The sequence below is a fragment of the Falco rusticolus genome, chromosome 8 (genome assembly GCF_015220075.1).
Source record: "Falco rusticolus isolate bFalRus1 chromosome 8, bFalRus1.pri, whole genome shotgun sequence".
Classification (NCBI taxonomy): Eukaryota; Metazoa; Chordata; class Aves; order Falconiformes; family Falconidae; genus Falco; species Falco rusticolus.
In genome coordinates, this window is record NC_051194.1 from 28,565,482 (window position 1) to 28,582,765 (window position 17,284).

At 41.4% G+C, this 17,284-nt stretch overlaps 1 protein-coding gene across 1 annotated transcript in view; it reads right to left on the reverse strand.

Annotated features, from left to right (window-relative positions):
* The window catches only part of SPOPL (speckle type BTB/POZ protein like), a 37,565-nt gene extending 25,107 nt beyond the window's left edge, over window positions 1–12,458 (reverse strand). The window contains exon 1 of the mRNA XM_037397165.1: window positions 12,221–12,458. The gene's annotated coding sequence lies outside the window, so the exon portion shown is untranslated. The remainder of the gene's footprint in view (window positions 1–12,220) is intronic.
* Between the last annotated feature and the right edge of the window lie 4,826 nt (window positions 12,459–17,284).

Sequence of the window (17,284 nt, forward strand, 5' to 3'; positions counted from 1 at the left end):
AATGGTCTTCTGCAGGGTATACAACACACCCTGCAAGTCAAATCCAGCCTGCCAGAACCTAACCCACAGATCAGTTCACCAAGCAAATCAGTGACCCCCTCAAGAGCAAGACAGAACATTGTGAACTGGATGATCAGTTCCTGCTGACCCTCTTCTATCCCTTCTTCCTGTGGCTTGAACCTCCAGGATCAGTTTTTCCCTCCCAGGTTGTCCATATTCTGGCACATGATAGGTCTTCCAACACCTCATCAAACGCTATAAACTAAACAGGAGCCTGGTGCGGTGCAGACTTCTCGCATCCTGTCCAGAACCTGAATGACAAAGCAACATTTAACAGTAACGTCACGGTGCACTTTCAAACCATGACAGCACAGTTTCCACAATGCCCCAGAAAGAGAGTACAGAGCCTGTCCTGGCTGAAACATCAAACATCTCTATCCAACAAACCACTTCAAGCATTTAATAGTTAATGTAAAAGAAACTTAGTAAGAGTGAACGATAATACTATTTAGCTGTCTCTAAGGAAAGCCTAACAAATGCCCAGACCAACAAATCCCACATGCATGTCATATTCCATTTGAATGGTGACAGTCTTGTCCTGAACAGGGCTGAACACTTCAAGAAATGCAAAGCTGTTATGAATCAACTTTTTTTCCTCTGAAGTATCGATATTTCATCACTGGCTGAAATAAAAGATCACTTTCCAAATGCTGACTGGCAAATAACACCCTGTTCTGCCAACTTTATATTCCTAGTAAATACGTAATTCAGAAACTAAATATAGTTTGTCTAAATCTACAGCCAAAACTCTGGGTTTTAAAAAAATATATAAATCTAAAGTGAATAGGTCTACCACTCAAAATTAGCCTCCAAAAACCTGCTCAATATAAACATCTCTAGTTAGAGCCAGTGATTTCATTCCTCTCATTAAATGATCACCAGTGAATAAAGTACGTATTACTTATATAAAACTATGTAATAAGTATTATACATAATACTACATATCATTGTTTTTTATTCAAGGAATCAGTTTGGGTTTCTAAATTACTGAGACAAATCACTTTTGGGTAAGTGAGAATAACACATTTATGAAGCTGAAGATGGAGGAAAACAAACAAACCAAAATAATTAAGTCTGAAGTGAAAGACATTTTAAGGCCTAAGACAGTTATTTTTGCATCCACCCCATCTGAAGCAATGTTCCAGGTGACACACAGTTGTAGGTAGCATCAATTTAGGAAGGCCAAACTGTCTGAGAGCCAGGAAAGCCATGCCCCTTTCTCCTTGGTCACGGAAGATCTGTGTAACAGCCACCCATCATCGCTGGTCATGCTTATCCAATAGCATGAAACTCCTATGGCTTGAATGCTGCTCAAATCCACAGAAGAGACATTACCTTCCTCACTGAATCTCCTACTTAAAATTTCTCTCTTCAACTGGATGTTTTTTTACCATCTTCTTCTGTTTAAGATTTTGTCTTGTAAGCCAATTATGCTTGGTAAAATGCGTAAGATTTCTACTAGTAAGTAGAAAAAAGTCTGAACTTTCTAAAAGGTAGGATTGTTTTCTTAATTTGCAGGATCTGCATCTCTTCACAATTGATCTTTTTGAAAGAATTGCTGCATATTTCCTATATAGGTAACTATTAAACTAAGTTTTCTGCTAGATGATACACAACACATTAACAGACATTTGAAAGGTCTATTAAGCTTAGCCAGTTTTCCAATTTGTTCAGTATATCATCATTTGCTTCTCTGAAAACAGACTCAAGATATATCTAGAAAATTTAAATACAGTGTTTAGTATTTACTGATTTTAATCCCTATCTATCACTGCAACATTTGAGTGGACAGTATTAATACTTAAACAACTGCAGCCATATCTACCTCTCCTACGTTAGAAAACCTACAGGTTAAGGACATACTACATTTTACATTATTTGTAGTACTTCCAACATACAAAATGCTGCCTTTCCAGGGCAAACAGAAGGGAACAGCAGCTGGGCTATGCACAGGGAAACCCCATGACGCTTAAAGAAGCAGCAAAGGGTCTGCAACAGTTAAAAGGAAGGGTTTGGGTGTTTTTTAGAACACAGTATTAAGAAATGCTTATTTAAGTACACGTTTGCTCTGGAACCACACAACAGCAACCAAGTTTACACAAACCTAAAGCAGCTTTGGGGCTTAAATCATAAGCTCTGGCTGTTCCTTCATGCTTCACGCTCTCACCCTTGCCATCCCCCAGATCTGCTGGAAGCTACCGCCCAGCCAGGAGAAACACACACACTTCAGCACCCACACCATGAGCCAACTCATAACCCTCTCCCCAGCAAGAAAAAAATACTACCCTGGACTGTGACAGCTGAGAAACTATGTATACATCCCCCATCACCCCTGTTCCAGGGACATACACTCCAGCAGAGACAGGGGCAGGCAGCTGGGGTCAGAGCCATCTCAAAATAGCTGCAGCTAAGACTCCAGAATTTAAAAGCACATCCTCGAGGTGGCTCCAGCAGAAGAGCCCAAGTAAGGCAAAGCCCAACACATGTGAAACACCCACCTTTTCAGGAGGATGGTGATGTAGCTATAACTGATAACACTGAAGTCAGCAACTCAATCAGCAAGATTATACTATTAGTTGTAACAACTGTAAAGCTGAGTAGATGTACTTTTCAGGTTTTTCTCTGATTTTTCTTTCCAAACCTAAGCCTTTGAAAAATAAATTGAATTTCACCTCAGCTGAGAGAAAACTTAGTGCCCAGCAGAGCCTGAACTGTAACTGGTTTACATCAGCCGAGCTTATTAATAAAAATCCCTCAGCACTATCCTCGCATTATTGTTCTGTAATATAGGAAGCCCATCGTGCTCCTTATTAGATAACCTAGATGATTCCCTACAAGAGTCACCTACACATTTCCCTTCAGAAGAAATGCAAGATTTCTTACAGCGTATTTCAATTTCATTGTCCAGTCTAGTTTTATGGGACCCAAAAGATGGGTATTGCCACCACAATTCCTTTTGGAAAGATATTCTATTTGAATAATCTTTTGCTGTAGGGTTTTTTTCCTGGTATACAGCCAAAGTGATCTTTTCCCCTCTTTAGTTTCACTCCATTACTCTTACTCAAACAAATCACTGGCATATGAAAGTATATTAAATGAAGACACTTCTTCCCTAAATACTTCAGTTACACACAATCAAGAGTTCACCAAATTGAAAATGCTAATCTTGGCTTTTGTTTTTGCACATCAAACAAATATCCATATCAGCCAACAGAAAGTTGACTTCAACTGTAACAAAAAAATATCTTTCCCCAGCAGATTTAGAGTTTGGTGTGTTCCGTTTTGATTTTCTCTTTAAATTCATAAGGTTTGTGAAAAGCAGTAGACTATACTCTCTGGAGACAAGTGCTTTCCTTTGCTGCAGAGAAGTTGTATGGAGCAACCGCAGCATGATGCTGTCCTTATTAACCTCTGCAGATTGTTATCACCTGGCAAATTCACACTGAAATGGTACAACTGCTTTCAGCAGCCAAAAGCTCATACTCACAGATGTTACCAGGTGGGGGATTTGATCATCCATTTGTTACCTTGTTACCTATAATGGCAAAATGTGGATACATTTGTGCACACAGCTGCACCTTCATGGAAACAGAGAAGCACAGCTCACTCAGGCCTGTTTTATGCCTCATACCAAACCAGTCACAAAGAGTATTAATACTTCGTGCAAGAAAAGATTGGTGCTTACAAGCTAGGAGATTGAGAAAAAAAAAACCCTACGCAATTTCCAAACCGCAAAACTCAATTCTGCCAGGACTAAATGCATTCAATGCTAGTTCACCCAAATAGTCTTGAAACTAAACTAATTTCAGTGAACTGGGTATTAAATTTCATCCACAAGAGCTGATTAGACAACATCCAAGGAAAGACAGGTACGTCAAGAGGTAGAGCTGCATATTCACTTGCTTTGGTGAACATGAAGCAGGAATCTCTGAAAGCATAGCTAGATGAAGACCTGACGAAAGCCATCAAGGCAAGCAAAACTTGACATCTCAGTCTTAGACTGCAGCTAAACAGGTTCACACCCACAGATGTAAAAACGAAAATCCTAAAAGTTCATAGAATCACAGGGATACAAAAGAATCCTTGAGTCCACTCCCAACTTCAGTCCAATAAAGACCAGTTTCTTAAGTTCAAAGACAAGTACACCATTTCTCCTACTCTATTGTTTTTAAAACATCCAGATATTGTTTTGCTTATACTTTTGGACTTAAGAACAATTTCAAAATAATATGTTTAAGATCCCTTTTTCCATAACAAAATAAATTCAAACCTCTGCAGTTTCTGACTTTTCCCACTTACAGCACAGTCTTACTTGCTCAAGACTAAAGAACTTGAAGTATGTCTTAACTCTCTAGACAGAGAGGTTGAGCAAACTCAGCAGCCATAAACTTTGAAAATTATGGATTAGAAACACTAAGTCCTGAGACCAAAAGTAGTATTCACATTTTTTTCCTCACAAGTGTTACTTCTCCAAAATTAGTTTGATCATTAAAAAGATTTCTATTGCTTTCAATCTCCATGGAACCATTTCATTCCTCACAAGAAAGACTACTCAGCAACAACTACTTCTTGCTTTGCAGCACCAAGCCCCACTGTTTCTCCAGCAGTTGAGACTGCAGAACTCACTGCTCCATTTGCAATCCTGGACTGCTTACTCAGGGTGAGAGGGAAAGGGACCAGGGGACAGTGCAGCTTACTCCATCCACATCAGGCTCCTCTACTACTGTCTTGCTCATGAACGTTAATTTGTCACCTGCTCACTTGACAAAACCTGTGTAAACTCTTTGATGGTTAGAACTGAGGCCTAAAACTATTTTCAAAACAATAGGAAGAACGAAGCCTTACAAAAAGCCCTAGTTACCAAGGCGTGAATGTGTAAAAACTTACTCACACCTTGTTGAACAGGATGTTCAATCCCATTTTTTCCCCTCCTCAGCCCAGACTCCTTATGCCACCAGTTTGTTCCTCTAAAGGCAGACTGTTTTACTAAGGTTTAAAAACAACAGTAAGGCAAACAGGCTGGCATAGGGCTGTCGGGTGGCCTGGCTAATCTGGGCACGGTTACACAGATTTGTTTGACAAAAGCAACAGGGGTTGATAAAAGGCAGTAAGTTCTATCACACCAAACTCTTTTCACAAGCTGCTTCAGCTGCCTTCAAGAGTCTCTTTCTTGCTGGCACCATACACCACAAACCACCACACCACGAACTACTACTGCAAGCATCTGTCTTATTACCATGACTCCAGAAAGCTGCTGCACGGGCTGCAGCCGGCCCAGGCAATTGTCCACTGACATCTATACTTGAATAAACCAAACATCCCTCCTTGCTTTGCTGATGCCCTAGCACAGCTAGGCTTGCAAAGGCCTCCACTGGCTATGGCAAGTAAACAGATTTGGTTTCACCTTCAATGCTGTCAAACGAGGCAGACCAAGAGCTGAAGCAAGTCTGCTGCTTTTTGCCTCTGCCCACATGAGACATGACCCCACTGTGAATCATCCTGACGAGGCCGCCTCGTTAAACACAGCACAGTGCAATGCCTGCAGCACAGCTACAGAAAATTACTTTCACAGAAAAGAAGAAACAAAAGGAAGAAATGCAATTTAATATCAGGAAATCAAGAAGTCAGCTAACACCACGTGATGAGACCATCTTTACAAGTGACTATGAAAACCTCTACGAAGGCTTTGACACTGTAATTTCTCAGCGTCAAAGATTTGATGATGCTACTGCCATATACTTTTCCTCTCACCACTCAGTGAGCGGAGTCTCACAGTTGAAGGGGAAGGCACATTTCCAAACACAACTGACATTTAAATCGTTAAAAACGATGCCTGGCCTGTGAAAAAATACTAAAAACTACTGACCACAGAATAAAAGTTTATTTTGCTTGATAATCTTATTAATATAACTATTCATAGCAACTAACTCTGGATACAAGGTTTCCCACATACAGGTTTTGAGCAGGCTACTGCCTCTCTTCCACTTCTACATATATCATGCTTCCCTCACCCTCCCCTTTTTTGTTTTTGTTTTGTTGTTTGTTTTTTTAAACAAGGCAACAAACACACTTTAGGATAACATTACTGATAAGGCATCTTTTGCCATAAGACAGACAGGAGCTCCTCTAATCAGAAGCCTCGCATGGGATGTAACAGTATTAATTCAAGTCTTCTAGATTTATTTAATGTCTGTCTTTTTCCTCAGATCAATGACCTGCCCTGTGTATTTTGCAAAACTTGCAAAAATGTATTGATGTAAACTTCTTCTGTATAGTTTTAGTTTCTTATAAATTATATCACCCATCGCAACAAATATCCTTCTGCTGCCATTTTGTATTTTAAAAGTTTATTATATGCACATAAGTAACAAGCAAAATCTACCTTGATATATTCCGCAGGAAGATAAAAAATACATCAAAACTAGATTTCATACTCTTGGGTCTGGCACTGTTTGGCGTATGTTGTTTCAGAGGAGTAGAATGTATGATCACACTGACTTCGTCAGTGCAGCAATGTATATGAACTTAAAACTACCCAAAGAAGCTAGAAGCTTCACCCAATTTGGTTTCTAGTATAACATTTCAAGAACTGAAGTAATATGACTCAAGTCTTTAAATGAGTTCATACAGACCATAAGCAAAACTTTCCAAATGTGTGAAAAAACACCTAAAAATAGGCACAAATCCAGATGTACACAAGTAATTGCTGCAATTGATTTCACACACACCACAGTCACAACATTGTTTGAAGGACTGTATTTTGTCCTGTTACAAGAACAGTTACTCAATTTGATACGTAAATATCAGTGTGACCACTGATACATTTGACACTTATAAAAAGGAGTTAAAGTTTAATATTTTCATTACATACTGCCCCATCCCAGAAGCTGAACTACATTAAACACTTTACCTAAATTACAAAACAGTTCTGATCTAAACTGCTGAAGGTAAAATTATAAGTAAACAAGTGACTGAAATTAAACTCAGTTCACAAGGAATGCATCTGTTTTAAAATTTAAGAAAAACTACCACTAAAGAGTGCTCTTTTGTTGCTGAGGTAATGTCTACAGTTTAAGTAATTCAGAGCCCTATTGTGTTACATGCTGCAGACAGTAAACAAGTGCCTCCTCTCAAGAATTCTAAGAAATTATTAGCTAACTAATCTGAATCATTAGATTAATACATTAAGCACCCAAAGCAACAAATGACTTGTATTGAGATTTTATTCCAACTTAAACCAGTGATTTTTTTACTCAAATTCCATATATTGAAAATAGCTGTCCTTCAGAGGTTACAGGCCACGCTGATGGAGAAAACAGATCCATCAGCTAGAAACTGAATATGAATAAAGAAAGCCAGGAAAATTAAAACTTTTGGGGAAAGTAGTTTTCCAAAAAAGTCAACATGGAACAGAACTAGAAATTATGACACCAGAGGAATGAGTTCTGCACCTACATGTAATTTCAGTTCTTCAGGAAGCAACAGCTGACATAGTTAACCTCAAGCCCTTTTAGAGTCTAATTAATTTTCCAAACATTTAATAAACAAGAAAACAAGCCATTTGAAAGAAATCAAGTGTAACTCACCACTTCCCCCACCCACCCCCCATTCCCTTCACCTCCATTTGTAACCCTACTTATGAATTGATTTTGCAAGGGACTTGACCAACTGGTAAGTGAGCTCTTGGGAGGGGATAAAAATTAAAGGAACAACCAGGAAGGAGGCTGAGAGAAAGTTTGGCTCCCAAGTTGCACCCAGTGATCCTCTCCACTGCATAACAGAGGCAGGTACAACAATAAAAGGTTCCACCCCATGAACTCTGGAAGTTTCCCAACAGCTGGAAACATTTACTCCACCAGCAGCAGCACTGCCTATGCCAAGAGCTACTCTGTTGCATTCTACCTGGCACACAACTGTTTTTTCTTTCTATAAAGCCACCAGTTAAATTACACATCAAATGATAATTCACCTTTGAACCACTTCAGAAGTCAAGTCACAATATAGTGCAAAGAGCAAATGTCACCGAAACAAAGGTGGATGGAACTGACAGACTGTTCACTACTCAACTCGTAAGGTACCTCTAATTATAAAGGCTACGCAGCTGTCTATTACAAAGTAATCCTACAGCAAGACTACAATCAAACTAGAGCTTCAAATCATACTTATCACATTTCACAAATAGAGCCGAGATCTGATGTTTAATCAAAAAAAAAATGTCTCAAAAAAAGCCCTTCGCAGACACACAAGTAGTAAACTAGCATACTGCAAGTGCTCACAAAACCTACCAGCCTCTTTCCATATATGTAGCAACGAAATCAAGGGACAGAACACTAGACATTTCTAATGCTTAAAGAAGGTTCCAAGTACATAAAGCAGCTTCTTTTACAGAGGTGAGAACAAAAAAAAATTCTTTTCCCCATTCTCCTAGCAGTCAACTTTATGTGAAGTCCACTTTGAAATCACTTAGTCCTTCCTGAATCTCTGAAGCAGCAGCATGGAAAAGAAACCAGCTTTTTTCACTAAAGCAACTGCCAAATTCTGGAAATAACATATTACATCTGGTTTGTCATTTGTTTTTGATGATTTCCACAGAAAGAAAAAGTAGCCGACAAAAAGCAGCAAGCGTAGTATTTTTCACAAAAATCAAATTATAAATGGCTTATGGGACATACAAGGCAGCATCAAGGATAAGTAATCTAATTCAGGGCATTTGTACATATGAGCTCTCTAGATTATTCCATGCCAATGAGTTTCTGACTCATCTGAAAGAGTATCTCACTTTCCACTACATTTCTTAAATGCTATGTGCAAACACTGATCACAACAAGATTGGCAGATGCATACATGCTTGCAAAGTGATTCCTTGTAAAGAACATTAAAAAGCCCCTTCACAGCTGACAAAGAATATTTTTAAAACAGGTTACCAAAAGCCACATTAGAAAGCTATTGAACTTGGGTAAGATGGAAGAGAGTTGAGAGGGTTTTCCGTTTAAGCTCACTCCAACAGCGAACATACATACTCCTGCTAAAATGTAGCCTTACCACACAAATTGAATAGCTGCAACATACCAAAAAATGAAACATTTAGGCAAAACAACATATAACTTGTAACATAGTATACACACTAAAGAAGCCCGCTGAACTAGGGCGAGCAACCATTTCCCTCAGTAACCACTACAGCATCTAAATCACCGCTATTAAAATACCTCCACCTCTCACACAGCCACAACAATTCTCCTCCAACTACTGAGCACAAACTGAAGGAGGTAATTTCCTACCTCCATCTGAAGGGACAGTTCCTATCAGACTCCTTTTGATATGGGTGGGACAAGAAGAAATCAGAAAGACATGAACTGAAAAGTTTCTCAAGAAATCAAAGCAAGGAAGGACACCCAAGAGAGAGGAAAGGGAATCAAGAGTCAAGGTATGAAAGCCTCTTGGAGAGCACATCTGGGATGTGCCAGAGCCAGCACTGGACAACCACTGAGACAAGGGCCTTTATTTTACCCCCAAGATGCAGGGACCAGGACATAGATGACAAAACACTGAGCCCATTTGGCTACCCAACTGCTCCTCCTCGGTCTGATGATCTCTGCAGAGTGTGGAGAGGGCTGCACATCCGTCCAGCTTCACTGTGCCAGCAGACCTCTGAAACAATGTAATTCATGCAAGCTGATATATCATCAGTACATCGTTTTGCTGCCTTATCATTAGTTGACTGTGTGGCATATTAGCTGATTTGATGGAGACAGTCAAGGAAGCACTCACTATGACTCCCACGAAGGCAAAGTGCTTAACATCAGTAGTGAAAGAAGACCTAAAAAAAAAAAATCTGGAAAACACACCACTTTTCAAAGCCTTCATGTTTTGATCCAGGACACAGGATTTTGAAGATCAGAGGATTTTACGATTACAAGTACCAGGTTAGCGCTTTCAATGAGTGGAACAATCTCATCTGGATTTCCTTACTCTTAACTATGTTTTACTAAATACACAAGAAGCAGGATGGGCAGCATGCTGTAGACTGCTTTTTACAGAGACAGAAATACCTACAATAGCATATGAGCCTGTCACAAAAACAGTGAGAAAAAAACCCAGATATATCCATTTATCAGTGGGGTGGGGGTGGGGGGGAACACTAAGCCAAAACAAATGGGATGGGGTAGTTTTGTAATGCTAGACACACAGAAGCCTACTTCCGAGTAGAACCTAGAAACAAATTCAAGAGGAGAAATGTCTAACTACAATAATTTCTACAAGAGCATAAGACGTAAGGAGAAATAAGTGCACAGATACAGTTCAGATGTGGAGACTGTATATGAATTAGTGAGAAAACAACAAACAGTCAGAAAACCAAGGAAAAATGAATAAAAAGATAAGTCAATGAGATCTATGTACAAACCTTAACTACACCGCCTATTACCATCCTCAGGTATTTCTTTTCCACTAACTTATGCTGTTAGTGACAAATGATTTAATTATCTCTACTGTCAATTTAAGTTTAGATGCTTTCAAAGTCACAAAACTCAACAGATAAGCACATCATATAGAGGAAAAAAAAGCAGGTTTATAATTTTTAATTTCAACTGAACATCCAAGAACTGTAAGCCATATGCATTCACAGTTGGAATCAGTGATTAAGCCAGAAAAAACTTGGTGGCTTTTCAAATTCATTTTATATTTGTCTATTGCATAGACAAGTTTTTAATAGCAACAAGTAGCTCCAACGCCTATGCAGGTTCAGAATGTAATTCTTTATTTTCACTGACAGTTTAAAAGCAGACTGCAACGTACCAAAGTTGAAAGTTTGGCAGAAAGCTGTTTCAAGGCAATATAACACCAAGGATATTTCTGGATATTTAAAATCTCAGGTTTCCAGAAGAGAGTTAAAAGTAGTTTCTGGTGATGTATCAAAGCCTGCCATGTTTGCAGCTTTATATACAAAAGGCGTATTGTTTAAAAATTATTTTCCCTTTCCTGAGCAAATAGCCACTTACAGAGCAGGGGAAAAATGTTATGCAGTAGACACACGCTGGAAATCCTTTGCAAAAATTTATGTTTGCCCTAGTCACACATCCCAGAAGGCTCAGACAGACAGAGAAGCCAGGTAAAATATTTTCAGAAGTGACAGTGACTGCTAATGACCCCTCTAGAAAAGGGATTTTTATTTCCAGAAAAAACACCCGTTTTAGTAAAAATAGAAAAAGGAACTAAACCTTTTTTTTTTTTTTAACAGTTAAACAAAATGCCTTGGCAGTCATACAAAAGGCTCAGCTTCAGCATCACTGTGGCACAAATTCTTCTAACCATATGGGATATCAAAATAACGCGTTCTGCAGAACTGATAAGAATAAGGAATGACCCAGCTGAAGTCTCACAGGTTGTTCTTCCTGGCAGGAGGCTAAAACAATGCTTTTTGTTCATAATACTATTCTTGTAACTTTTAACACCACTTCAGAAAACAAGTTAAGAATATCTTCCCCAGATAAAGCTACGTTTTAAAATAAACTGTTGATTTTAGCATACCGCAGTTTACAAAACATCGCGAACTCATCAAGAGCGCCCGCGTTTCCTTTGTTTTGCTTTTTTCCCGTCCTTTATGCTCCCTCTCAACTACCTCTGCCCTCCAGCAGCCCTGCTGTGACGCAGCCCTCAGCAGATGACATCACCAGGTGAAATCCAGCCTCGGCCAACTCCACTTCCTGACCACGTATAAAATGGTGCGCGCCGCGCGCAGGCAGCGAGCGCGAGCTCCCCAGCGCTACTCCCGGGCTGCTGCAGCATCCCGCCGAGCCGGGGGGGCCGGGAGCCACCCCCCAGCCCCCCGGGGCCTTCCCGGGGCAGGCGGCAGCGCGGGGAGACGGGCGGGACGGGCTGTGTGGCACCACCGCCTGCCGCAGCCCGGCGCGGGCCCGCCACAACGTACGGATGACATACGGGGAAGCGCCCCCCGCCACAACCCGCCGCGGTGCGTGCGCGCCGGGCCGGCTCCCCGGGCGAGGGGGCTTCGCCCCCGCCCGCCGCTGCCCCGCGGCCTGCCCGCCGCCACAGGGAAGGGCCCCGCAGGCCGCTGCCTCGGGCAGGGGACCCGCGCCCGCCCGCCGGGCAGGGCCCAGCACAACAAAGGCCCCCCCCACCCCCGGCCCGGGGCGGTACGTACCGGAGCGCGGCGCTGGCTGGGCGGCGCGGCGGGGCTCATACTGCCGGGGCGGAGGAAGGCGTGACGGTCACCGGCGCCCGGCGGGAGGCGGAAGCGGCGAGGCCGGGCGGTGGCGGAGCCACATCGCTGCCCGCGCCGAGACCCGCTGCCCGCCCCTCCCTCACGCTCGGCACCTCGCGGCTCCCGTCCGGCCCCGCTGCCGCCGCTCCTGCCGCCGCTGCCGCCGCGCTTCCGGGAAGGGAGGGGTCACGCCTCACGCCGCGCCGCTTCCATCCGGGCCTGGCGCGCGGGGCGGGGCGGCGGGGGCGGCCGTTGGGGCGGGGCGCCTCCGGCCGAGGGGGGCGCCGGGCGCTGCCGCCCAGCGGTTTGCCCTGTCGCGGGGGTCGGGGGCGCTCCCCTGAAGCAAGCGCCCGGCCATCAGCCCCGCTGAGCGGCTGCCTCACGCCGCGGGGCGGACCTGGGGCTTCTGAGGACCCTTTTTTAAATGTGTTTATTTCTTCTCCTGATGAAATTAACCTGAAAACGACACCCCTGAGCTCCATCTGCTCCCAGGTGTTGGGAGCCGACGAGCAGCAGCCCTCCGTGGGCGCTCCCCTGGTGCAGCGCCGGCGCTGGGCGCTCAGCACCTCACCTGAGGCGCAGGCCTGCTCCCGGCCCGGGGACTCCGGCCCCCCAGCATCGCCGCCCAGCACTGCCGAGCGCTGCCCGCCAGATCCGTTTCCTTTAGCCCAGGTGGAAGGAATTTCTCCAAGTCATTGACGTATCTCCCTCGTTGCTTCTAAAAATAAATGATGTTATAATGGTAAATTCCACGTACGGTACCGCAAACTTCTTCGTGGAGGGTTGGAAATAAAACTTGAGCAACATGTTTTCTTTTTGTTTTCCTAAGGACCAGGGCTTTAAGGAAAATATAATCCGTGGAGACAATTAAGACTCAGTGACACCTTAATTGCCTCCCTTGTGAATGAACGCTAAGAATACATATACACAGCATTGTGCTGCATAAGGGTACCTGAGCTAGCAAGGTCTCAAAATCAATACAACCGCATCAGTGAGGCACAGAGCCCTGGATAATTCATCCGGCAGAGAAAAACTGCACTGACAGGGCCATACTGCTTTTGGTATTACTAGTTCGCTCAGACCTATTTCAGGAACCTGTCCAACATTGCGCTGTATTTTCAGATGGCTCAGCGGTTTTTGTTTGTTTGGAGTCTTTTTCATACCAGACCTTGTAGGAAATAGCTTTACAGCCACAGCCAGGGCTTACTCCATTTAGCTGAACAGGATGATTGGACAGGCTGTTACCTTTTATATGGCCCATTACTTAAAAGAAAACGCAGTATATACCTTTGTGGGTTGCATGAGGCGAGTAGAACACAGATGATCAGGATTTTTGGTATTATGAGCTGAATCGTTCAGGGCTTGGAGATGCTGTTGCAAATAGGTAGTGAAGTCCATTCACAAGGCAGAATTCGGTCTGTGCTACTGGAAATCAGGGATGTGTTCTTAGTTGTAACTGAAGAGTCTAGTGAGAATCTTATGCTTTAAATAGAGAATTTAGCACTTAGGAAAAGCAGTGAGCCAAGTGAATGTTCCTAGGTAGTAACTAACTACCATCTCGCTTAAATCCCACTCTAGAGATAAAGTCTGCAAAGATGGATCATTAACAGAAGCTGTGAAAAACACATGCGTATTTGTCAGCCGACAAAAGGTGAGATTACAGCTCATGCATCCCTCGGGCTGTAAAGTTCTTTTGCTCACCCTCAGATACATAATATTCTCGGGGGGATTTGGGGGCAAATGTCACAGACGGGCTTGTGAATGGCTGCCAAGCAAAGCAACTAGCATTGTCCAGATCCTGTGTCTCCAGTTGGTTTTAACAGAAATTTAATTCCTTCTCCTGTACTTTTAATCTACTGCTCAGTCCATTTCCCTGCTATTCCCCCTTAGATTCCCATTTTTGTACCCTGAGTTCATTCCTCCTCTCAGTGCTAAATTAAAGCACACCGTATAGTACCAGCCTTTTGTATCACATTAAGGTGAAATACTGTCATGTCAGGATGCATCAGTATTATTTGCATTATGGCAGCACTTAGTGGGTCAATTGAGATAAGTGGCCCTTTATGCCAGACATTTTACAAAACATATGAGACAAACAGTTTGTAATCTAATTAGACAGGATAGAGAATCCTAGAGAAAAACAAGACAGGGTGAAATGATTAAACACACTTGCGGAACAAAGGTTGTGGCAGAGACCGGAGGAAGGACAAAACTTTCCTAGGTCCAGGGTGAGTGCCCTAGACTGTATTTTCTCAAACTAGGCTGGAGGCCCCACAGGAATATGTTCTTAAAATCTACGCTACTTTCTGGCAGAAACTTGGGGGTATCAATAGTTTTCAAAGCTTTTCAGGGAAAGATGCTATGTAAATTTATTGTCTAAAAAGAGATTAAAGCCAAAAGAAGAAAAACACTGTTGAAGATGTGTAGTGTGTCCACTGGGACAGAGCCACAATTCCACTGCACTGTGGTGGTGCCATCCTTCATTGGGAAATCCTCAGAATAGAATACAATACAATACAACACAACACAGTAAATATTTCAGTCAGAAGGGACTCACAACAATCATCTAGTCCACCTGATACTATGCCTTTACTACAGTCAATCTGGATCCCTTCTTGAGGGCTGGCTTTTTCAAACATGTTACCTAACAATTCTTAGGGGTTTCTTTATCAAATAATTTCACCTAAGGATGCTCCTAGAAAGAATAAGGAAGCATATTAACATACTATATTATATATACATATATACATATTATCTACTATAATATAACATATTAACATAAAAGGATTAGGATTTGGAGATTTTAAGTGCTGTAGTCTGGGCAGGCAACACAGTCTTTCCTCTTTCCAGGGTGATCAAGTTTCAGGGACTTTCACATTAGATAAACCCTTCAAAATACAAATTCTGTCTGCTGTATATTGAACACCGTATTTCCTGTGCTTCTATTTGAAAGACAGAATATATTCTAGGTTATTGACCAGATTTCCTCACCCTTGTTTTGTGATATGAGGTGAACTGTCTGAATTCAGCTACTGTACATGATGATGTTAACTCTCAGAATTTGTAGAATAGGTTGTTTTCAGTATTAGGCATATGAGCAGTCCCACAGATTTAAGGGAAGTAGTAGCATATATAAATATGCATTTAAATGATTTGCAAGGTGAAGTTACAAGTGGAAGTCATTCTGTACCCAATAGGTAGCCATATTTCAGTGGTGAAATTATGCATTGGAATTACAGATTTGTTGTAAACCCCTCTGAGATCTTTTTGGTGAAAGGAAGCATTGCACATACAGACATGCATAAGCATATTGCTGCAGTATGTTTTCAAGTTTCACAACAGTATTATATCACTAAAGTAAGCTTTCTGAAAGAAATTCAAGACAAGAATTTAATTTCATGTACTTATTTAGTCAAGTTAATTGTTTTTACTAACTTATGCTAGAAAAAGTCGATGGCAAACTACCCAAGATTGTGTTAGTGTCACATGCTTTCTGTTTTCCTTTCCTGTCATCCAAATGAGAGCTCTTTCTGGAGGAATCATGGTAAAACTGTAATATCTTATTTTATTCTACCCTATTTACTTTTAAAAGAGCAAGCAGACAACATTGCAAATGTACTGCCAAGATGTTTGGGTGATTTTGCATTAAGTAAATGCAAAGCCTGATCTAGCTGTTATGACTCACGATTTTACAGACAGTTTTAGAAGCATGTAGGATTTCAGCAGAGAAGTTTTTAGTCTTTTTATAATATAGTGGCTTCAGAATTTGAATTGCTTTTTAGAATTTGAAAATCCAGGGTATTAAGGCATTACCCAGTTTAGATTGACTTTTCCACCTTAACTTCTTTTTATATTTTCCTTCTAGATTTTCTTCCTGAAAAGGAAAATAATAAAACCTGTTAAGCTGCAATAAGCAACTCATTTCTTAAAAGTTAGTGATACAAGTCTAAAATTATTCAGTAATGTTTCAACAGAATGGGTGTTCACTTGAAAAGGTCAATGTTTTGAAACCAGCACTATTCACTGTAAAATATATGCTAGTTTTGGCCGAAGGATTTTAGGAAAGGTACAATTTCTTCTGAGGGCGGAGGGTGACATTGTATGAATTAACTGTGTTCCAGTGGCTATAGTGAAGAGCCTACCAGTGTTGGGTGAGTTGTTCAAGCCTGTTTTTCCTGATTTTGTGTAAGTATTTATCTCCTGTCTTTCGTATCACAGATAAAACCTTAACCACCAAGCTACTGGCTGATATTCATTTAGAACGTTCCCTGCTTGTACTTTGTATAAACAAACGTTAATTTTAGCAGAGACTTGAACTTGGGACTTTCAGTCTTTGCCTGAGCTCAGCAGCTGTTCTGTGTGAGCTTCCCTTTGTTTTTCCATTAAAAACAAATAAATAAACACTTAGAAGATTTTCATGGAAAATGTGAAAACATTTGAGTTTTCTAACTTTACAAGACAGGCAAACCTTTCTGACAGTTTTAGTTAGCTTTGCAATACATTTTAGTTCAAGGGAAGCTTATAGGTTAAAAGCATTAAAAAAAGAATTATTAAATAGAATTTGCTTTGTATTGTCATGCTCCTTTCCATGAGTTTATCTTTCTGTGTTTGCTCTATTCACTGTTACATCTTAAAATAGATAGTCGGGACTTCAGAGTAGGTATCTTATCTTCCTATGTGTCATATCAGGGAGAAAACTCACTGGAGACTGGTTGCAGCACTACACGGCATTAATTTTTCCACAGAATGGCGGACTGAAAATTGCTGACCATCTTTGGTTAGTTCCTCCTTAGTGTTCTTTTAATATGTTATCACCAGGGTTTTGTCCAAAAAATTCCCAGATTCCTCTCAGTCATCCACCCCTACAAATCTTCCACTTTTTTTCCTTATTCATCCTTCATGCATGTGCAAATTGTTGAATTCATTCATATTTAGTAGAACTCCACAACTATGACTGTATAACTGTGTGCTGTGTCCCAGGTTCTTTCTACTTTACTCGCTTTG